This window comes from Tamandua tetradactyla, chromosome 1 (assembly GCF_023851605.1).
Source record: "Tamandua tetradactyla isolate mTamTet1 chromosome 1, mTamTet1.pri, whole genome shotgun sequence".
NCBI lineage: Eukaryota > Metazoa > Chordata > Mammalia > Pilosa > Myrmecophagidae > Tamandua > Tamandua tetradactyla.
Genome location: NC_135327.1, coordinates 187637407 through 187662243, shown reverse-complemented (window position 1 = coordinate 187662243; position 24837 = coordinate 187637407). Strand labels below are relative to the sequence as shown.

The 24837-nt window shown below is 36.8% G+C and overlaps 1 pseudogene; it reads left to right on the top strand.

Annotated features, from left to right (window-relative positions):
• Positions 1–22362: 22362 nt before the first annotated feature.
• Positions 22363–23307, top strand: LOC143687608 (olfactory receptor-like protein OLF3; annotated as a pseudogene).
• Positions 23308–24837: the final 1530 nt, after the last annotated feature.

Below are 24837 nucleotides of genomic sequence, written 5' to 3'. Positions count from 1 at the left end.
GATGACTTAGTTTGAGCATTTGTATGACCTTAGAACTGTAAACTTACAACTTAATAAGTTCCTTTTTAGAAGCTTTTCCATTTCTGGTATATTGTATACTGGCAGCTTTAACTAACCAGAATAGTTGAAAAAAAAATTTATGCAAACAACAAACAGAAAAGAGTGGATGTAGTTATACTAATATTAGACAAATTCAACTTCAAATAGAAATCAATTACAAGAAACAAAGAAGAACACCATGTATTAATAAAAGGGACAATTCAGCAGGAAGACATAAGAATCTAAATATAAATATTTATGAAAATAAACTTCTGTGGAGCCAGAGTACTACAAAATGTATGAGGTAAACATTGACAACACTGAAGGGAGAAGTAGACATTTCTACAATAATAGTTGGAGATTTCAGTAAGTCACTCTCATCAATGAAGAAAATATCTTGAAAGAGGATCAATAAGTGTGGTAGTTAGATTGAGTGGTCAACTTGGCCAAGTGAAGATACCTAGTTCTTTTGCTATGGCCATGAGCCAATGGCATGTGAACCTCATCTGTTTCTGATTACATCTGCAGTAGGCTAGGAGGCATGCCTGCTCTAATGAATGATTTTTTATTTAATTGGCTGGTGCTTAAATGAGAGAGCTCAATGTAGCACAGCCCAAGCAGTTCAGCATACCTCATCTCAGCACTCACAGCTCAGCCCAGGCCTTAGGAGATAGAGAAATAAATCACCTCAGGGAAACTTGTTGGAACCCAGAAGCCTGGAGAGAAGGCCAGTAGAGATCACCCTGTGCCTTCCCACATAAGAAAGAACCTCAGTTGAAAGTTAGCTGACTTTCCTCTGAAGAACTAATGAAATAAATCCCCTTTTATTAAAAGCCAATCCACCTCTGGTGTGTTGCATTCCAGCAGGTAGCAAACTACAATAAGGAAACAGAGATCTTGAATAATACAAGATTTAACAGATAGTTTCAGAATACTACAGCAAACAACATCAGGATACACTTATTTCTCAAATGTACATGGATCATACTCTAGGACAGACCACATGATGGAGCACAAAGCAGGTCTCAACAAATTTAAAAAGATTAAAATTATACAAAGCACTTTCTCAGATCACAATTGAATGAAGATGGAAATCAACAGCAGGTGGAAGACTGGAAAAATCACAAATATATGGAGGCTAGGCAATACACTCTTAAACAACCAGTGGTTCAAGGAAGAAATTGTAAGAGAAATCAGTAAACATCTTGAGGCAAATGAATATGAGAATACAACGTATCAAAACTTGCCAGATGCAGCAATGTTGGGAGGGGAAATATATTGCCCTGAATGCCTATATTGAAAAATAAGAGAGAGCGGAAATTAAGAAATTAAATTCTTACCTGGAGGAGCTAGAGAAAGAACAGCAAACTAACCCCAAAACACACAGAAGGAAATAAATAACAGAGGTTACAACAAAAATAAATGAAACTGAGAACACGAAAACAATAGAATAAATAAAACAGGAAATTGGTACTTTGAGAAAATCAATAAGATTAATGGACCTTTAGTGTGTTCATTTGCAAGCTTCTGGAATGTGATATACCAGAACCAGAACATCTTTTAAAAGGGGAATTTAGCAAGTTCCATGTATACAGTGATAAGGAAGTTGAAGTGTCCAAATTAAGGCAATAAGAAGTTACTTTCACTCAATAAAGGCCAAATGGTCAGAAAGACCTCTGTTGGTTGAGCAATTCCTTGCTCCTGGGCTAATTACTTTCAGCCTTTGTTCTTGTTGGGTTCCTCACTTTGCTTCTCTGGGGCTGGCTTTTGTCTCTTGGTTTCCCTTCATTCTCTCCAAATTCTGGCTTGCTTAACATCTCATGGTGATATCTGCTAGGCTCCAAGCATCTCCAAACATCCAATGTCTCTGTTCTCTGAAGTAACTGTTCTCCAAGTGTTTACAACTGCTGTCTCTGTCAGCTCTGTGGCTTCTGTCATTTCTCTAAAGCATTTCCCTTTTTAAAGACTAGCAATCTAATCAAGACCCACCTGAATAAGTGGAGTCATATCGCCATCTAATCAAAAGATAACACCCACAATTGGAAGTCTCACATCTTCCTGCACATAGTCTAATAAAAAGTTTCCAACCTCAGGATTAAAGGAAATGTCTGCCTCCACAAGATTGAATCTGAATTAAAACATGGCTTTTCTGGAGTACATAATATTTTCAAATTGGCACATTCCACCCTCTGGACCCCCCAAAAGACATGTGTTTTCCATATACAAAATACATTTATTCCATTATAATATCACAAAGTCTTAAGACATTTCAGCAACAATACATATAAAATACAGTTATAACCAGTAAAGGGTAGTGCGATGGTGGCTCAGTGGCACAGTTCTTGCCTGCCATGCCAGAGACCCAGGTTCAATTCCTGATGCCTGTCTATGCAAAAAAAAAAAGTTAAAACCAACACAAAATCTCATTAAGTCAGTTACAGGTATGGTCTTTTCTGATGCAAAAATTCTCCTCTGGCTCTGGATCTGTAAAACTGGAGACAAGTATCTGCTGCCAATATACAAAGAAAGACCAGTCATAGGATACATGTTTCCATTTCCATAGGGAAAAATGGGAAGGAATGCAGGAGTCGCTGTCAGGTCCATACAGTTTCTGAAACCTGCAGGGCAAACTACTGGATTTCAAAGTCTGACAATAATTTATCCTCATGGCTTTAGAAAGTGGCAGTCCCACCCTTTGCAAGGACCCAGACAGGGGCTTTGCTCTCTCAAAACACTGGGTAGCTATAATCTTGGAGGACATTGGGGAGACCACTGTTTTCTTGGCTCTACCCTCTCAAAATTTGGGGCCAGCACCTGGGATGTCTGGCTGTTAGCCAGGCTCCCCCAAATCCTTGGCTTAAAGCACTTCACCCTCCCTGAGGCCTGAAATAGCACTCCTCTTCCTGAATAATGAAGTAGAAGGCCCACCCTATGCTTCCACAGAAAACTCACCCTCTCCATATGTAAGGGTTGGTCCTCTTTCTTGGCATGAGGTTTCTTGGCTGTAGATCTTAGCCTCCATGGTTCTGCCTTTGAAGACATTTTTCTTTCACTTTTCCCCTTTTCTATTCCTCTTAGTCCAAAATGGCAGTGTTTCCATTTATACATGTCCCACAACACTTTTTTTGGTTTTCTATGCAATATGCTAGGATCATGTTTATCACACAAAAGGACTTTCCACAAATTCTTCCTGGATAACTCCATCTCAAGTCCTTGCTTGTCCTGTAATGGCTGACTACTCCCATGCTTGGATAAATCCTCACATGGGGTTCTATTCACTGGGGTCTCACTTTTGAAAGCCCTGAATTTTTCAGAACACAAATTTGTTTTCTTTGTACCCAAGAGTTTGGTTCTCAACTCATCACATTTTACTATAATCTTTAAGAAGTAGCCATACTTCATTTTCCACATTTCTACCAATAGCTCTTCAAAGCATTCTATGCCTTTTCTATCAAGCATATGACAATTCTTCCAGAATCTTCCCCTTATCCTTTTAAAAAGCCATTCCAACATGTTTGGTATTTGCAAACTACAGCAACACCTCACTTCTCCGGTGCCAAAATCTGTGTCAGTCTGCAAGCTGCTGGAGTGCAATATAACAGAACTGGAATGGCTTTTTGGGGGGATATGTTATATTGTGAGGATTACATTTCATTCTTTTTCTATGTGGTTATCAAACATGCAGCATGCCTTGTTGAATTTTTTTTGGGGGGGGAGTACATGGGCCAAAATTGAACCCAGATCTCCCTCATGGCAGGTGAGAATTCTACCAATGAACTACCCTCACACCCCATGGAATGGCTTTTAAAAGAGGGAATTTAATAGGTTACATGTTTACAGTTATAAAGAATTGAAGGTGTCCAAATTAAGGCACCAACAAGAGGTTACCCTCACTCAAGCCCGGTTAATGAGTCAGGAACACCTCTGCCACCTTGGCAGCTCCTTGTTCCTGGGCTCCATTGCTTTTATACTCTGTATCTATGGGGATTCCTCACTTTGCTCCTCTGGGGCTTACTTTCATCTCTTGGCTTCTGTTGGCTCTCTCCATGTTCTGGCTTGTTTAGCATTTCATGGTGATGTCTGTTGGGCTCCAAGCATCTCCAAACATCCATGTCTTTATTCTCTAAAGTAAGTGTTCTCCAAGAACCTACATCTGCTCACTCTGTCAGCTCTGAAGCTTCTGTCATTTATGTTCTTTCTGTTGTTTTCCCAAGGTGTTTCCTCTGTTAAAGACTCTGCTAATATAATCAAGACCCACCTAGAGTGGTTAGAGTCACAGCTCCATCTAATGAAAATATTATACCAACAATTTGTTGTGTCACACCACCTGGGAGATAACATAATCAAAAGTTTCCCACCTACATTATTGAATCAAGATTAAAGGAAATGACTGCCTCCACAAAATTGAATCAGGATTAAAACATGGCTTTTATGGGGTACATAATATTTTCAAACTTAGGTAGGCTAACAACAACAACAACAAAACAGAAAGCAAATAGATAAAATCAGGAATGGGAGGGGTGACATAACTACTGATCCTGCAGAAATAAAAGAGACAATGAGAGGATAATAGAAAACTACATACCAACAAACTAGACAACTTAGATGAAATGGTCAATCTAGAAAAGCATAAACAACCAGCATTGACTTGAGAAGAAATGGAAAGCTTCAACAAACCGAATCACAAATGAAAAAATTGAATCAGTCATCAAGAGAACTCTGAAAAACAGAAAACTCCAGGACTAAATGGCTTCACATGTGAATTCTACCAAACATTTAAGAAAGAATAAGTACCAATTCTGATCAAATTCTTCAAAAATATTAAAGAGGATGGAAAGCTACCTAACTCATTCTATGAGGCTAACATCACCCTAATTCCAAGACCAGGCAAAGATACTAGAAGGAAGGAAAATTGCAGACCAATTTCTTTAAGGAATATAGATGCAAATATTCTCAACAAAATACTTGCAAATCAAATCTAGCAATACATAAAAAGAATTATAGACCATGAGCAAATGGGTTTTATTTCAGGTATGCAAGATTAGTTCAATGCAAGAAAATTAATTAATATAATACATCACATCAATAAATTAAAAATATAAAACCCATATGATCATCACACTTGATGCAGAAAAGGCATTTGATGAAATTTGGCAGCTTTTCTAATGAAAACACTTCAAAGGATATAAACAGAAGAAATCTTCCTCAACATGATAAAGGTAAACATGAGAACACCCCAACTAACATCATCCTCAATGGGGAAAGACTTAAAACTTTCTCACTAAGATACAGAACAAAGCAAGGATACCCACTATCACCATTGTTATTCAACACTGTTCTAGAAGTTCAAGATAGAGCAATTAGGCAAGAAAAATAACTGAAAGGCATCTAATTTGGAAAGGAATAAGGAAAACTTTCACGGTTGAGTATTACATGATCCTACATATAGAAAATCCTGAAAAATATACAGCAAAGCTATCAGAGTTAATAAATGAATACAGCAAAGTGGCAGGATACAAGAACAACATGTGCAAGTCAAATTTCTTTCTATACATTAGAAAGGAGGACTCTTTTGCTGAGTCCAGTTCAAGCAACTGTCCAAACAGGGTCAGAAGGGGCAGTGGGAGATTGATTAAAAGCACAACACAGAGTTAAGAGAAAGTGGGGGCTAGGTGGTTCATTGCCTGACTGAACACAGTAAGCATGAGAAGCCAGCACAAGTTTATCTCATACTGCTTAACAATAGAATTCTAGATAAGGCCGTGTGGTATATAAGAATGTGCTTGACATAATGAACAGGGATGCAGACCTTTCTTTAGAACATTAATTAGCCTGCTTGAAACTGCAGAGGCAGAACTTTCCCACAGTAAGGCTTGATTAGATAAAGTGCAGCCCAGGCCAGACCTCATTCCACAGGAGACAAAGGGGCCTTGCCTCCAAGGTTATTCTGACATGGCTTTGCCAGCAATCAGAGGTCTACTTTATGAAAAACCTTCCCTGGGCCCCAACATCTCCCCCTTTTTTATTCCTTAAGAGGAGTTCCAAGTTTTCTCCTGATGGCCCCTTTGTGACTGTGCCTATCTTAAGTTGTTCCTCCCCTGATAGGTTTTACCTGTCTTTGACTAACCAGCCATCTTCTGGGGTCAAACAAGGTGATGTGAAGTATGCAAGTGAGGGAGGAGCAGAGCCCCCCCAAGAGGGTCTGATCTGTCTCCTTGACAGCCTATGCCCCCTGACCTCCAAGTTGAACCACTGCAGATTCCAATGCATTCAATTTAGCATCAAATTTAGTGTCTATATCCAGTTGAGTCTGAAGGCTACAGAAGTATCGTGGACCAATTCATTAATAGTATTAACGTTTTGAATTCTTTGACTTAAGTCCAGGGCAGATACAGTAACAGTGGTTATTAAAGTTACTTAAGATAATATATCAGCTATAATTAACACTATTACTCTTTTTGAATGAGTGAGTCCAGAATGTAGTTCCTTTAATACCTGTAGCCCCAGATTATAGTACCAGAGACCACTGAAATTAACTGGCAGCATGACAAAGCAGGCTGACAAAGTATAAGAATGTCTTGGTCAACATTATGTACAGATAGGCAATTCATTAAATTGCAATTAAAGCAAGTAATAGTAAACATGCCAGTCCAGTAAGGACTACATAAGGAGGGTTAACACATGCAGTTGCATTAAATAAATTCCAGCAATAATTCCTTCTCTCAGCATAGTGATTGTCTTTCTTTACATAATGCATACTTACCATGATAAATCAGTTGAATAGACTGAGATGCTGCAACTAATATCCTAGGATCACTTTGGAAATATCCATCTTTACTTGTAAGTATATTAGCAACAAACCCTCCCAGTTGCTGAGGGTTGGAGCCAGAAAAGAAACGATTTAACTTGTTTGCCCAATCTAACACCATGAAGTTGTCACCATTTAAACTGATATAATGTTCTGAGTCAAAGGGTTGAGCACACGCAACCTATGGAGGATGCTGGTATGTGTTCTATTGGCACAATAAAGAAAAGGGGGGTGTTGGTAAGGAATCTGAGTGGTGTCACTTATAAATCCTCTCTTTTTAACCACTCAGAGAATTTTATCATAATCACCAGAATTAGCAAATTAAAAAGTTGAGCTCCCCCAATTGCCATTTGCCATTCTTGACCAACTAAAAGATATCCATTAATATTTCCTCGAAGAAGAACATAAAGGCTGAAATATTGAACTTCCTGTATAGTTGATTATGCCATGTTTATACTTAATGGAGCCCACTGACTGACCTCCCAAAAGCTGGATGTTATCTACAAAAACAGGTATAGATGGTTCATTCCAAGAAGCAGGAGACACTCTGGGAGGAAAGGAAACATAAGCCCAATGGCATGCTCTTGAAACTAAGCCCACCTGAAGAGTTAAGAAAGAACAGCAAGCTATAAAAAATAATTTTGGGGTAGAAGGTTGACCACTTAATAGTAAAATTGCAGCAGCATCTTGGATAAGTTTTTTTATTTGTTCCCATGTCATAACAGGTGCAGAATAGGCATTAGTTGTCAGGCTGGCAGCAGCATTTCTGCTGGCTCTGGGTGGTCAGCATCAACTCCTTCATCCATGGTATCAGTGACTCAGTCTGCTGCTCCAGATTCATGTCTCACACAGTGTATCAGGACCCAAAATGGCCACTCTGCACTTCTGGAAAAATGCAAACATAATCTCTTCCCCACATTAAAGCAGAATCAGGTCCTTTCCATTGACCTGTCTGAAAATCTTTCCACCATTCTAAAGCTGTGGGACATGTGAGTGTTCTTCTGGAAATGAGTTTTGGCTGATGTGAGGGAGTTTTTAAGATTTAAAAAGTTTAAAGGATAAAGGGCTAAAAAAGTATAAAGGGCTAAAGATAATCTTCATTGAAGGGAGGTAAGGTATTCTCCCCCTTTTTTATTTTGTACAGCACTAGCATGACAGAGATCAAGGCAGCAGTCTTTAATTTGAATTTATGTTGTTTTCTTTGAAAGTATTTTTAGATTATGTGTAAAAGACAAAAGAAGAATTAACATCACTATTAAGCTAATAGTAAATCCTTCTGATGTCTTCAGCCATGTTAGTGGGTTTGGAGATTGCAGCCCTTGAGCAATCCCATTCATAGCATCAGTGCTTTTTAATAATTTTGGAATGCTCTTTTTTGCATTTTTATTATTTTTGCTTGAAGCTTATTAATATTTAGAATTAAATTATCTTGATGTCTTAATAAGTGTCTTTTAATTTTTTCCCATTTATGTTTACTTTTATTACACAAGTATGGAGAGATACAGAAAGATGTGATATTTCAATTGCAAAATAAATGCTGTTGCATTTTAAGTGATTGAATTTCATCTCCTAACAGTTTGCTTTAAGTCATTTATATGCACATCAATTTTTTATTTTTTTTAACCTGTTGAGTCCATACTTCATTTGCATCTACATGACAGTTTTGCACGCAATGTGCAGCTTGAATCTCTTGTGTCAAAGCCACTCCAGCTACCACAGCTGCAGCAGTGAGGGCCAGGATTCCCAAGATTACCATAATTAAAGAACCAATAAATCTATTGTAAAGTTTTGAATAAGATGTGTACATCAGGTGAAGATTCCCATAGTTGAGTTTGGTTCACAGGAAGCCATACTCCAAGGCACCTTCTCAAAAGAAGAAAAGTCTAATTTTTAGAAATAGAAAAATTAAAACAGGTAAATAATTGACAATCAGAACATAGTATTTCTGATGAGGATGAATTAAAAGCAATTGTTCCTGCTAAAATAACATAAGGATTAATCATACAAGATTGAATATAACCAGTTTGATTAATTTTAAATTTAATAGAGCATGCATTTTTTGTGATATCTTTACACACTAGTGGCCAGATTCCAATTTGTTTATGTGACCAGGTCCAATTTGGTCTCTGGGAACTGGCTAGAGACCAAGAGGAGCTTCCTGGGACCTAGATATTTTTATCAAAGTACACCTCCTTCCAGGAGGATAGTCAGTCCTCCCAGCTAGAGTGCACATTTTAACTATTTCTTACCAAGGTCATGCAATAGCAACATCAGTTGCATGCAATGGCAACATCAAGTGGACAAAACAGACTCCACAAATGCATCGCCCCCTTACATGCAGCCCTTAAATCTGATCTGCTCCCAGTGTAAGCCATGGTTATTGGGGGGGGGGGGGTAAATTTAGTTTATAAATATACATTTTTATATAAATACAGGACAAAGCATTAAAATATTTTGGCTTAAGGGAATTTAGGTATTTACATGATTTGAACATTATTTAGCCAGTAATAGATTCACTTACAGCAATGTTACTTTAAATTAATAGATTAAGCCACCTGGTTTGGGCAAGTAAAGAAACATTTTTCAGCCAGTATAACAATATTCAGGAAAAAATTATCTTTTCAAACAATGTGATGATTTATTTTTCTTACACAGCCAAGGACATGATAAAAGTTAACATAATTTATTTTGATAAAATAAACTCTCTGCTTTTTACACTGATTATTTAGAAAAGTGTAAAAGTTTTTATAACTTTTCACTAAAACAGGCCAAGAGTCCAAGAAAACTTTGTTACTTTAACAGAGAGAAAACTGAACTTTAGTCTCACAATACTAAATTTTATAAATAGACCCATTAAATCTTTCTTGACTTTGACCATAATTTCCATTTCCACAAACCTTCAACAACTTACTTTATCAGTTCAGACTTTATCTTACATCTTCCTTATTCTGTAACAGCTTTTCACTTTATCTTAGGACAAAACTACTTTCTTTTTCCTATTAATAAAGACACATCCTTTATATCCTTCATACTTAAGTCATTACTTCAAGCAAGCATTTCACTACATACAATTACCATCAAAATCAAACTTGTTAGAATAATGTTAAATACTTAAAATATTTTAATCAATACATATATGAAACATAAATATACATTTTTAACAAGAATTTTTATTTCTTTAAAGTTTATTATTTAAATATATTTCTTTTCCAAATATAAATAGGAGCTAAACTTAAGGCCAACTTCCAAAATGCTGTTTGTCAAGTACCTGAGTTAACAAAAGGAGATGGGGGCTACCATTCCCATCCCTTGCCACAAGATTTCATTTGTAACATTGGCATAAATTTCAGTAGAATAATTATTTTGAGTAAACCAAGGTAATTTAACTGAACACTTTGAGTTAGAACTACAACTCTGAATTGTGAACCCCTTAGGGTACCAATCCATTACAATTCCATAGGAACCATTGAGTACTGACTTTTGTTTGGCATGGCATTGTTCCCATGAATATTCTCTGACTCAGGTGTAGATGAATTTTTTATATAAAGGCAGCTCATTAGGAACAAGCTCAGAAATTAATTTTTCTTTATCTTGCTCTGCTAAAGGTATAGTGAAGAAGCAATCTTTTAAATCTATTACAACAATAAACCAGCTTTTAGGAATTATAACTGGTGCAGGCAAGCCAGGTTATAATGGCCCCATTGGTTGAATGATAGCATTAACTTTTCTCAAGTCAGTTAACATTCTCCATATTTTCTGATTTCTTTTTCATAACAAATACTGTAGAATTCCAAGGACTATGAGATTCTTCTATGTGTCCTGCTTTAAACTGTTCTTGAACTAACTGAGTTAGAGCCTCTAATAATTCTTTAGATAAGGGTCACTACTAACACCACATAGGCTCATTTGTTTTCCAAGTTAAAGGTATGGATTGGAGTGTGATATCAGCAGTGGCCCCAATTATATATTCAGATAGCTAAGAAAAAGTAGAAGTATATACTGGATCATGTTTGAGATTGAGTCTCATATCTGCTTTTTAATTGTTCTCTTACTTTTGCCCAAGTTTGATGATTAACTGTACTTTCTTCTGTAAACCATGGGCAACAATCCTGTATATGACTAAGAGAAGTTTCTGAGGCTGAGAAACTTTTGTGCCTCTAGTGGACAGCATAGATTTATGAAGGTTCCTTTCTACTGAACCTGAATACCCCATGTTTTGCACCTACCTTTATCTCCAATTCACTCCTTACCTTTTTGTAGCTCTTAGTAGCTCTTTGTAGTATTTGTAGTAGACATCCCTAGAGTATATCCTCACTTTATACTTTAAGAGTTCCCCTATCGGGTCCCTATTCAGCCACCACTTGCCGAGTCCAGCTCAAGCAACTGTACAAGCAGGGTCAGAAGGGGCAATGGGACATTGAGAAAAAACACAACACAAAGTTAAGAGAAAATGGGGGCCAGGTGGTTCATTGCCTGAGTGAACACAATGACCATGAGAAGCCAGCACAAGTTTATTTTATACTGCTTAACAATAAAATTCTAGATAAGGCTGTGCAGCATATGAGAATATGCTTGACGTAGTGAATAGGAATACAGATCTTTCTTAAAGAACATTAATTAGCCTACTCTGCAGAGTCAGAACTTTCCCACAGTAAGGCTGGATTAGATAAGGTGCAGCCAAGGCCATACCTCATTCCACAGGAGACCAAGGGGCTGTGCCTCCAAGGTTGTTCTGACGTGGCTTTGCCAGAAATTAGAGGTCTGCTTTATGAAAAACCTGACCTGGGATCCAACAACCTTTGGAGGAAATCAAGAAAAAATTCCATTTACAATAGCAACTAAAAGGACCAAATATTCAGGAATAAATGAAACTAAGGACAAAAGACCTATACACAGAAAACTACATAATATTGCTAAAAAAAATCAAAGAAGATCTCAATAAATGGAAGGACATACCATGTTCAATGGATTGGAAGGCTAAATATAGTTAATATGTTAATTTTTCCCAAATTGACTTATAGATTCAATACAATATCAATCAAAATCCCAACAACTTACTTTGTAGAAATAGAAAAGCCAATAATCAAATATATTTGAAAGGACAGTGTCATGGTCAGGTTCTTGTGTCAACTTGGCCAGGTAGTAGTACCTGACTGTCTGATCAGGCAAGTACTGGGCATTTCATGGATTTAAATCATGATCACGTGGGCTGCATCCACAGCTGATTGCATTTGTAGTCAGCTAAGGGGAGTGTTTTCTGCCATGAGTGATGCTTAATCTAATTACTGGAAGGCTTTTAAGGAGAATTCATAAGAAACAGCCAGTCTTCCTGCTTTAGACAGTCATCCTCTCCTAAGAGTTTATTGAGGACCTTCATTGGGGCTGCCAGCTTGTGGCCTACCCTACAGACCTTGGACTTCAAATCCCCAAGGTTATGTGAGACACTTTTATAAATTTTATATTTATGGTTATCTCCTGATGATTTTGTTTCTCTAGAGAACCCTAGCTATTACAGCTAGCATGCCTTAAATAGCTAAAAATACCTTGAGCAAAAAAAAATGAAGTGGGAGGCCTGACCTTACCCAATCTAAAGTATATTACAAAGCTACAGTGGTCAAAACAGCATGGTACAGGCATAAATATAGATATACTGACCAATGGAATCGAGCTGAGTGATGAGAAATAAACCATATCATCTATCAATAACTGATCTTTGATAAGGTGATCAAGTTGACTCAATTGAGACAGAACAGCCTCTTGAACAAATGCTGTTTGGAAAACTGGATATCCATAGCCAAAAGGATGTAATAGGACCCCTATTTCAGACTGTATGCAAAATTAACTCAAAATTGGTCAAAGACCTAAGAATCAGAGCTAAAAGCATAAAACTATTAGAAGAAAATGGAGGGAATTATCTAAAGCATCTTATGGTAGAAGATGGTTTCCTAGACTTTCACCCAATGTGAAAACAATGAAAGAAAAAATTAATAAATGGGATCTCATGAAAATTGAATACTTTGGGGCATCAAAGGACTTTGTGAAGAAAGTAAAAAGGTGGGTCGTGATAGTTAGGTGCAGGTGTCGACTTGGCCAAGTGATGATGTCCCATCATTTGGACATTTTCTTGGCCTCAAATTTGTAAGCTAATAAATTCCTAAAATGAAATCGACATTTTATGGTATCTACACTATACAGCCTAGGAATCTAAAATACTTACACTCAGCGATGAAATTTCCTCTATTTCTGGGAGGAACAGGATTTGCTGCACTTTCCACAGTGGCTTCAGGCTTTTGTTACATAGAGTGGACGCATTTGTAGCATGCCCTTTGCCTTTCCTAAAGTGGCTGTTTCTGCCTCCTTTGGACCTGCACTATATTGGAAGTTTTCTCTGAATTCATACCCTTTCCCCAAACATTCTCTATGAACCCTGTTCAAAACCTGTGGAGAAAATCCTGAGAAAATGTATTGTTCTAGTTTGCTAGCTGCTGGAATGCATTATTCCAGAAATGGAATGACTTTTAAAAAGGGAAATTTAATAAGTTTCTAGTTTACAGTTCTAAGGCCAAGAAAATGTCCCAATTAAAACAAATCTATAGAAATGTCCAATCTAAGGCATCCAGAGAAAGATACCTAGGTTCAAGGAGGCCGATGAAGTTCAGGATTTATCTATCAAGTGAATAGGCACATGGCAAACATGGTCAGTTTCTCTTCCATCTGGAAAGATCTGGTGAACACAGCATCATCTGCTAGATTTCTTTCCTGGCTTCCTAGTTCATGAAGCTCCCCAGGAGGCATTTTTCTTCTTCATCTTCAAAGATCACTGGCTGGCGGACTCTTCTGCTTCTCATGGCTATGTCATTCTTCTCTGCTCTCTCTGAATTTCACTTTCTTCAAAAAGTTTCCTTTTATAGGATTCCAATAAACTAATCAAGACCAACCTGAATGGGTAGAGACACATCTCCACTTAATCCAGTTTAACAACCACTTTTGATTGAGTAACAGCTCCAGGGAGTTAATCTAATCAAAGTTTCAAACATGCAGTACTGAATAGGGATTAGAAGAAGCAGCTGCCTTTACAAATGGGATTAAGATTAAAACATGGCTTTTCTAGGGTATGTACATCCTTTCAAACTGGCACAGATGTGAACTTTCTTTTGTATGTAGCTCCTGATAAATCTGTATTCATAGTGCCCCATACTCAGCCTTCTTTTTTCAGTCTGTTAAAGCAATCCTTGCTGGCTTATATAGTGGTCCCATTTTTTTCTCATGCTTTGGCAAACACTGAAGCTGCTTGGTCCAAGGACTACACTTCACAAGACATTGAATTAGGTTAATCAGGATGCTTGGGTCAGGTATGCATGGCTTCTATGAACTATACATTAAAATAATGGGCACCAGCAGTACTAATAATGGAACGGAAGAATTCATGTAAGAGGTTTCAAAGTGAGAGTTAATATAACTTCTTGAATGACACACATTGAATGAGTGGGAAGATTTTACAGATTTTTTCCAAGGTTTTGCATGAGAGTGACTGAAGAGAGATGTGGCATGGTGCCCTTGTTAAAATATAAGAATTTACTTTTGTTATTTGAGATGGGTGGTGAGAACTGGTAGTGGACTTGAAATTCTGGATAATGTAACTAAAGGTCTAATGGCCATTATTGAAAATTCCATCCAATAATGTTAATACTATGGGAAATTAGAAATTAAGGTGAGCAATATGAAGAATCTCCACTTTTCCTTTGCATTTCCAGGACTATCACAGCAACTCTGTCAAATACGCTTAGTTTCATAATATCAGAAGCCATAGCAGCATGATGGAATTAATTAATGGATTACATTTGGAATGCATAATGAGTGAGTATAGAAAATTTAACAGACAGTGCATATTACAGAATAGATGAGTTGACAAGTGAATGATGGAATACATCAATGGCTGTGTAAACAGATGAACCAATGGATAAATGGGCATTGAGATGATAATAGACAGTCGTGTAGACAGTTGTGTAACTGACTGACCACCTGTATGGAGATGCTGAGGAATAATTGACTATCTCGCTTGATGAATGAAGAAATGATACATGATTTACTGAAAGGGTGCATGATGGATATGGACTATATCAGAGAGTAACGATGTAATTCTATCAAAGATACATTTTATCTCTTCATAAAAATTTAAAATATGAAGAGGTATCATTAGCTCTGTAATATATATACCTCCTGAATCTCCCTAAGCAAAGTCTTCTCTTTTCCTATGATGGGGAGGAAAAATAAGATAATCTATTGAAGCACTTAGGCAATAAAAGTGGAATATATTATTAGATTTTTTTTATTATTATTATTTTGGGGGGGGTACATGATCTGGGGATTGAACCCGGGTCTCCTGCATGGAAGGTGAGCATTCTACCACTGAACCACCTGTGCATCCTTATTAGATAGTTTTTAATGTACAGTGCACTCACTGGAATATGATGATAAAATGTAGTATTGAAAGCTGGAAATGGAAAAGAGACCCAGGTGCTAAGCCCCGGATACTTGCTTCTTTGCAAAGTTAAATCAAGTATTTAGGCATATTGGTCCATAGAATAGCAATGGAAATAAAATGCAATTGAAATTGATTTTAAAAAAATGCAAACAGCAGTATCTTAATACATATCCTGAAAAGGACAAGTAGTGATCCTCTTTGTGTGGCCTCAACAAATTTAAAAATCCTGTCAACATCCTATTGATTTTTCTCTATGTGTCAGGTTTCCCACCTTTTGTCTTGATCTTACACTGCTAGTAGAGCAGATTATGGGGAAGATGTGGTAAAAGGCTACAAAGTACTTCACATCAAAAATTCATATTGTTATTTGGGTCTATGCCCTTGCCTCTCAGGCACAATGCTGAGCTATGTAGAAGAGGACATGGACAGGACTCCTATCTGGGAAGAGGTTGAGTAAATTATAAGGACTGATTGGGAGATGCCTAATGTGCATGATTTCAAAATACCAGAGGTTTCATAAATTATCACTGCCTGAGAATTTGCCATTAAAACATATTTAACTTGACTTAAAATCTTGACTTTCCTGATTTTCCTTTTGAGATGAAGTGAGTCAGGTGTGATTTTAGAGCAGCACATTTCTATTACAAGTCATGCTTTGCTGGAGGCAGTTATAGAGAATGGCATGAAGTTATTTGACTTATAGATGAGGAAAAACTAAGGATTAGAGGAAAGGCCAGTAAAAGGGAGTCAGGAACAGTCTAAAGCCACACTTTATCTACCCCATTTAGATAAATGCTGGTCCAGATTCTTACATCAGAATCAGATAAGTATGGTTGCATGAATTTTTCATTCTTCATCTCCCTGATCTGTTGACATATTTTCAGCTAATGATGTTATGAAGCAGACTGAAACAATTGGAAAAATATTGTGGTTGAATTATGGAGATAGAATAGGTGGATAATTAACATTTAACTTGTTATGATTTCTGTTAGACTTTTATAATAAAGAAAATATAGTAGTTTTTATGAAATCAATGCACAGATTTGCCTTATTTTTTATAATTTTCTTTTTGGCAGGCTGTATGGTGGGGGTCACATTTCATTCTTTTCCCGTGTGAGTATCCCTTATAGCAGCACCATTTGTTGAGGGTTTTTTTTTTTTTTTTTTTGGTTGTTGTTTGTTTTTGTTGGTTATTTTGCTTGTTTACTTGGGCAAGTGTGTGGGCCAGGAATCAAACCTGGGTCTCCTGCATGGCAGACAAGAATTCTACCACTCAACTACCCTTGCACCCCTTACATTTGCCTTATTTTTTAACAAAGATAATAAAAATTGTTTAAATTTTAACTTTCAAATTAGGTTTATTGAATAGTATAAAAAGAGTTGTGTGAGAAATATGAATACTCTTTTGTCTTTGTCACCATGAAAGCATGTTAGTCGTTATACTTGCTGTAACAAATAATTATTGATAATAGGAGAAGACACATGGAAATACTTTTAACTAAGGTCCAACAAAGGTGATATTTAGCAGAGAAAAGTTGGCCTTTGCTGTCCATACCTCATCTCTGACATTTTCCCATAATTTCGATGCCATTCTTTCTCCTCATTCCTGTCTAAGGCTCCCAAGTTTCTACTCTTAAATGATTTATTTTTAAAGGATCAGCAAAAGCTAATATGGTAGTTAGCAATAAGATGAGGCATTTAATATTTTAAACTTCACATTCTTATTAATTCATTTTTTTCGGTATGCTGTTTGGCAGGGGTCACATGTATTACTTCATTTTTAAACATTTCACTTTGAACATTTGTGATATTGGAATTTCAGATATTAGTGACAGAGCTTTAAGGATTTAATTTATCATGTAATATTTAATTGGTACCTTTCATTTTGTATCACTCATTGTGTCTATTTAGTATATTCACCATAACTTTTAAACTGTGCACAAGGAAGTATTTCCTTTGTGGTCATCAGGTCTATATAGATGAAACACAGGGATATGTCATTCATCAATACTATGCACTGAGCATGTAGTATAACTAGTTTTTGCATAGGTTAAGAAAGTTCTGAACATACATAGAGAGAGTTATTATTGTTTGAAGTTTGTTGGATTTGAGAAGGACATGATCCAAAGGACATAAAATTGTTTGTTGAGTTTGAGAAAGAAATGAACTAAAGCATTTTATTGTTTATGGAAGGGATATTACATGCTAAGCAAAAAGAGAGAGCAGCCAGAGTCAGGATGAATAAGGAGAAGATAGTACAAAGCAGGATTATACATGAGGAAAAAATGAAAGCACTAAATAGGACTAGCTCTTATCTGTCTTCATTGTTCCACAATTCATTTGGAGCATCAGCTTCCTGCCCAACACGGTAAGAATGTTAGTTCTCTAGTTTGTATTGACAAATGGAGAAATTATTCTCAGTATTTTACCTTAGTCACTTGAATTCAATGATAAACAAGTTTAGGGACAGCTTTAGATTCTGAAAATTTGTTAGACCTAAAACGACCAAGCTCTGGCTTCCTGTTATGAATGTTTAGGTATGAAGCACTTTGATATCTAGCACTTATTCAATTCTGCACTGTCAAACCAGAATAGGAATTTAGTTCTCTTTAGCTGGAAGCTGAGTCCAAGAAAATCTGGAGAAGATATTAACTGCAGGGTGTGTTAAAAGGACCTGGCCAACATTTCCTTCTTCATTTGGTCTCTAAAATAATGATGTTATTTCTATTTTTGAGGTAGTTTATAAGAGAAATCTCAGTATTATTGCTGTATTTTCTTATTGAAATGATTTTATGAATTTGTGTTCTCTCAAGAATGTGTAAAACCATGCTTTCTGAACAAAGTAGTAAAACGAAATGTCTGTTGTGCCTGACAGGCATGCCCAGGCCCACCTTCATTCCATATGAAAGAAATCAGCTACGAGCCAGAGCTTGTAGCACTGCCCCTGTCCATTCCCATAGTAACTCCCACCCTGCTTGCTTTCCTATATAATCTGAAGACAAAGGATATTTGGCACTCAGACTTTGGGCAGAAGTCCTTCGAGCCTGCTGGCAATAAAAAGTTTGTCCACTTCTCAGAGGCTCTGGTGCTTTCTCGAGGTTTTCCTTACTTCATTTTATTTATGCACTATGAGTTTTAAAAGAGGCTGTATGACTATGAAGGAAGAAATTATAATTGGTTATTAGTTGTTTAAAAACCAAAACAATGACCTTTGAAAATCAATAGCAAATTTCATGGGTTTAAAATAATCAGCTGACATGTCAGTAGAAAATAACTAAGTATTAACAATCTATTTTAATAAAATGGTTTACTGTAAAATATATAACATGATGAAAAATAGTTAATAAAATAAAAGTTAGATATACAGAACAGAACCAGACATAGGTTGTACAGAAACATATCTGTCAAGTATAAACTTAATTCTGTAAACAATTAGACCTTAGATAATCCATTTCTACATGAAACTAGTGTGAATAAATTTTCATTTTGAATTATAATTCTGTGGAAAGAGTATAAGGAGTGTGTAGTAGATAGAGGTTACATCAGGTAAATTTGAAAGGAAACTGTAATACTCCATCAGATGGGAGGTCATGAGGCCTGTGTGATTTCATCACCAGTTTGAATGAATACTAAGGGAGAGATGAGAGATTTTTGTAAAAGAATTGAAGGAAGAGGGTTTATTCTGCTGAGGAGTGAGGAAGAGGGAAAAATAAAGTATGATACCTTGGGTAACTGGAAAAATTTTATTTTATTGATAGATGTAAAGGAGTCAGGAGGGAATTCAGTTTGTGAAGAGATGAATTTAGACAATTGTGAAATATTAGTAAACATTCATTAAGCTGTTGGAGAAAGCTTTTAGACTTCTGGAGACAAGTGTGGGATGAAAATATAGAATTGAGAGTGAGCCATGTAGCATTGATAAATATTATAATCAGAGATGACAAGTTCCCCAAAGATAAACTGGAAAGAAGATTACAAGTTCTGAACACAGAACCTTAAAGAATCCTCCCAGAAATGGAGTATAAGAATTTAAAAGAGTTATCTAAGAATACAGATGAGGAAAGTTAGACCAGGAAAATCAGGACAGAAGAACATCAGAGTTGAGAATTTGAAGAAAGAAAGAGTAAACTTGTAAAAAGTTAAGTAAATAATAAAAGTAGGATAAAAATCTCTGAATTTGATGGTTAGAAAGTGAACAGTCATCTTTAAGACTGCATTTAGTGAAGGTGGAAATTAAACCAGGGGTTAAGAATTGAAAGGCAAATCTGGCAAACTCACCAAAGATGAGGCAAAGTTCAGGCAGTTTTATTTCAGGGAGAAACAGAGCTGCCTGGGCAGCATTTTAAAAGAGAAAGAAACAGCTGCTCCAAGGTGGCAGGGGATAGGAATTTTATGGCTTGGGGGTAGAGAGTTGGGGGTAGGGGGTAGGTGGGTTTTCATTGGTGGGTTTATGGGAGATGGCAGCCTTTCATTGGTGAAGTTCAAAATTTAAGCACAGCCTTAGTAACTGTCAGAGTGTGGAGGTTGATAAGGGGAGTTTACTGCAGGAATGTAGGAGGTTGAGCAGTGAGAGGTTATCTCAACAGGACAAATTCTGGAGGGTGAAGGAGATGTGGGCTGGCATGGATTAAGGTGGGAGAGGCTTCCTGAAATATTTTGCCAGGGGTTGACCACATCATGGGGGAAAATGTCCTGGGTCCATAACATGAATGCCATGAGGAAATGAACCCAGCAGGTAGACCCCATCACTTGAGATGTGAAATAAGTTAGGTTTAGGATGGTAATTATAAAGCAAAGATTTCCCCCCCCAAACTGAAGAGCCTGCGTACATTTTCTAGTGAGGGAGAAAGAGCTACTCAGGAGCAAGGCAGACCCAAGCACATTAGAGAGGGGGACAAACAAAGGAATGAGATCCTGAAAGACACTGAAAGCATGAAGTCAAATGTTAAACAACTTATAATCAGTACAACTGGGCAGCTAATGCAGGAATTTAAGTTTCTCCACTCATTTAATTTCGCCAAAAGCCCTTTCAATTGGCCAATATTATCTCATTTTACAGATGAAGAAAATGGAAGCACTATGAGGCTAATAGCTTGCCCAAGACCACAGAAATCAAAAAAGGTATGGAGGAACTCTTGGTTGCAAGGCTTAAGCTTTTTCTAGGATACAACACTGTCACTCCTTTGTAAAGAGATGAGAACTGTGCTAGAGAGATGTGCCGGTTAAGGAAGGGGCACAGTGAGTAATGGCCTTGCATGTTCTCTGGTAGCCTGCATAATGCAGCAGAACAGATTATGTGATTAAAGCATTTCCCTATTTATTTTTTTCCACTACTTCATGGCTTCACCCTTTGAGGTAAAAAAAAAAAAAAAAAAAGTGTAATATACACCCCTGAAATCCAGCATCAAGCAAAGGTGGTACTTTGAGACCTTTCTCAAATTAACAGAAAAGATGTCTACATTCTGCTACATATCTGCTATATATTTAACAAAGATTAACATATTTTTAAGTGAAATGTTTACTGACATCTTAGAATTTAAATCTGAACTTCTGCTTTGTGTCTGGTAGATGTTTTAATAGGTTGATAACCATTGATGGATTTAAAAAGAGGGGCAGTGGAGGTGCTGTCATGATAAGGTAGAAAAGGCAAAACTTTTGAGAGGGAAGATCAGGTATTTCAATGGACATTAGGAAAGAGATTTAGTTGATATGTTTGTGACAGTTTGAGACATGAATGAGATATGAATTTTGGGAACTAATTGTGTAGTTTGTCCTTTATTAGGTGAGAGAGTTGAAGCACAAGCAGTCTTCCCCTTTCAGTTTAGACACCTTAGCCTGGCCACTGTGTGGATTCTGGGATGAGCCAAGAAACTCTGATTCTGCCCCTAAGTTCATCTGCCTCCTTTATCTCCTACTTTCTCTTTATTTTTCTTCATTGCAATGAAATTGGAAAAGTTAGTCAAATAGGCAGGCACGGACTAATAAAAAGAGTGAATCAGAATGCGCAGGTATGTGATGATATTGTGAATTGTTGATCAAATATGTAGAACGGAATGATCAAAAGTCAAGAATGAAAAAAAAAAGAGTGAATCAGGCCAACAACAGAAAAATTTTAATGTAACATCTTTCTGTTTAACATTCAAAATTGATAATAAAACATATTAGTTCTGCTGGGAAAGAAAAAACATTCTGAGCAAGAGAAAACCCAAGGGAAACTCCATTCCAATATACATTTATATGAAATTGTACTATTTTTGTTTTAGAAAATGAAAGATTCTTAAACATTTGTTTTCTCTTCCTCTTGTATCTATAAATTCTAAGCATCCATATTCTTACTTGCTTTTTCTGACCCCATAGTCACAGGGCAATTTCTTAACAATAGTAAGTTGAAAACAAAAGAAAAAGAACCCCCTCCCACTTATGTCTGAAATTATCAGTTTATAAAAAAATATGGTCCCCAGCATCTTCAAAGCCTCCAATCATTCTTCAAGCCCTCAGATCTATTTAAGGTTATCTCCAATTATGACAATGTCAAAATTTGGTCATCAATGGGAGGTATGTAATGGGGAAGCACATTTTCAATTTATCCACCCCAAGGTGGGGATATAATGGCTTTACATATTTCATTATGTTTTGTGTAGTTGACATATTTAAGGTAATTCTTTACCCTTGAAAGCATATTTTCTTCATTGTTTATCATTTATACCTATCTTGCCACCTCCATTTCTTTACTAGCCCTAGAATTTGAGATAAATTCTTGAATAAATAGACATTCAAAAATTTCACTCCATTGGCTGCAGGTTTCACTGAGCATCCCTGAGACCATGGCGTCCTTATGAAGCCACTGGTCTGTCTCTCTGATGCAATGTAGATGTAATGCATATTGGGGCTATGTTTGCCATCTGGGTCTCAAGACAACATGAACTGGGATAAGGCTGGCAGGATTTATAAAACAAGCTTTAAGTTCTCTGCTTTCCAGCATGTGTTATTTCTGACTTTCTTTGAAGATTTGTAAGCCTCACTTTTTTTGATGGGAACTGAGGACCAGACTTGGGTGAGTAATTTTTATGTGGTCGGTCCAGTGCCTGGGGCACTCAGGTATCACTCCTTGCCCTATTCTTGGTCATGTGCCTGGTTACAGTATTGTGCAACTTTCTCATTATTTGTCTGAACAGAATAGACAGCCAATTCCACACACCCATGTGTTTCTTTCTCATCAACCTCTCCCTTTTTGATGTCTTTTATGCCACAAGCGTGGTCCCTCAGATGCTGGTATATGTTCTGGCAGAACATAAAAGAATACCATACCTGAGCTGTGCAGCCCAGTTACTTTTCTCCCTGGCCTTGGGTGGGATTGAGTTTGTTCTACTAGCAGTGATGGTCTATGATGATGACATGGTGGTATGAGACTCCTTTACAAAACTCAGCCATCTTGCATGGAGGGTTGTATACTAGGTTGGCCATCACATCCTGGGTCAGTGGCTATCAATTTTCTCATGCATATTGCCATGACCTTTCAGTTGCCAAAATGTACAAACAAGTTTATTGATCAAATATCCTGTGAACTCCTAACTATGGTCAGACTAGCTTGAGTGGATGCTCTTCCAATAAAGTCATAATCATAGTTTCTAGCATTATCTTGCTGATGACACCCTTCTGCCTGGTTATCTTGCCCTATATATAAATTATCTTTACTATCCTGAAGATCCAGTCCTCAGTGGACAGAAAGAATGCCTTGTATATTTGTGCCTCTCATCTCATACTTGTTGCCTTATGCTATGTTATGACCATTTTCATTTATATCCACCCCCTTCTGGCCTCTCTGTCCTTCAGGAGAAGCTGAACTCTTCTTTCTGTGCCATTTGGCACCCATGCTGAATCCTCTGATTTACAATCTGAAGAATAAGGAGGTAAAGGGAACTGGTAGAGACTGTTAAAGCTGGTATCTGGATTAACATCAAAACCAGCAACTTGATGAATCATAAGTATCACATAGAGAAAAGAGCTTTTCCTCTGTACTCTCCCACCCAAGTTCAGATATGACAGATACAAATTGCATTGCCCTGGCAACCAGGAAAGAGACTAAATAACTTACTGGTAATGCTAGGAAGGAGGCTGGGTAAGTGGTTTGTAGTGTTGGTTATGGAAGATCTTTTAATGGTTCAGCAGAATGTTCCATATTGTTAAGCACTGCCACATTAGCTCTGTCCACACTTACTCAATCTTCATTCCTTTGTCCAGAGAGTAATTGAAAAAATGTTACTCCTTTCACTTCTCACCTTGATTATAATAATGTACCTATTCATGGATTTTACTTAGACCATTAACTCATATTCATCAACATTTGAAAGACAGTTATGTTGTTTTCTTTGGGAAATGAATTTTTCACATTTGAAGAAGCATTTAAAGTCATGGGTGTATTATGTAGCCACAAACAGCAATATTGTGAGTCACTATTCTGAGGTACTATGCAGAAATTCTTGTGACCAAGGCTGATTAAATAGTTTTTCTGTAAGATCTACTATATGTGAGTATATGGTCTCTGACTGATTGAGTTAATCAGTGGATAGACATCAATGAAATGTCTTGTTTATCCTGTAAGGACATAACCAAAGTTTGTTTATACACAATGGCTTTATTGGCCAAAAAAGTGGTGATATTCAGTCACTGACAAATAGTATATGAACAGTTTGAAAGTAAATTATTGCATATACCTGGTGTCCCATTCAAAATCCTAGAATTGTCCAATCACTGAAAAATCAACAAATCTTTCTATGAAACTTTGGAAACAAAATAAGCAAAGGAACAATGAAAAAAATGTATGAGATATCCAAGACATATTTAATCTAATAAAAGGCATATTCCTCAGGAAAATTAGCTGGAAACAAAAAGCTTTAATGGATTTTGCAGAATCAGGAAGAGCCAGTCAGCTGTGTAGATGTTACCCTTAAGTCTCTATATTAAGAGGTCTCCTTTCACACACCCCCACCCCTTGCCACACATACACGACAAGGCCTTAATCAACATCATAAATCTGTTGGGCTGGGGTGTCTGAGTGAACTTCACCTCTGATGAAAACCCTAAATATGATAAAAGAGGAAGAAGACATGAATGAACAAGGAATAAGAAAGGGGAAAAAAAGAAAAATATATGATAATGCCTGTCTTAATGCTCCCTAGAAGGAGTTTCAAAACCGTCCTCCTTTATCCTTTAGTTATTACTTTAAATCAGTTGTTTTGCTGTTTTTCACTTGTTAAACATTACAGTATTACAGAATCTTTGGGTTCAGACTCACTTGAAGGTACATATAATTCAAATCCCATTTGACATTTGACTTGTACATTAAAATTCATCTAATTATAATTTTTGTGATGTCAGCAGATGTCCCACAATGAGGCAGTAATAGTGGACTAATTTTTTGTCAGCATTAATTTAAGAAATACTAATAGATTGTCTATTATGTGTCAATGACAATGAAAGTTTCATAACTCAGTAAGATGCAGTC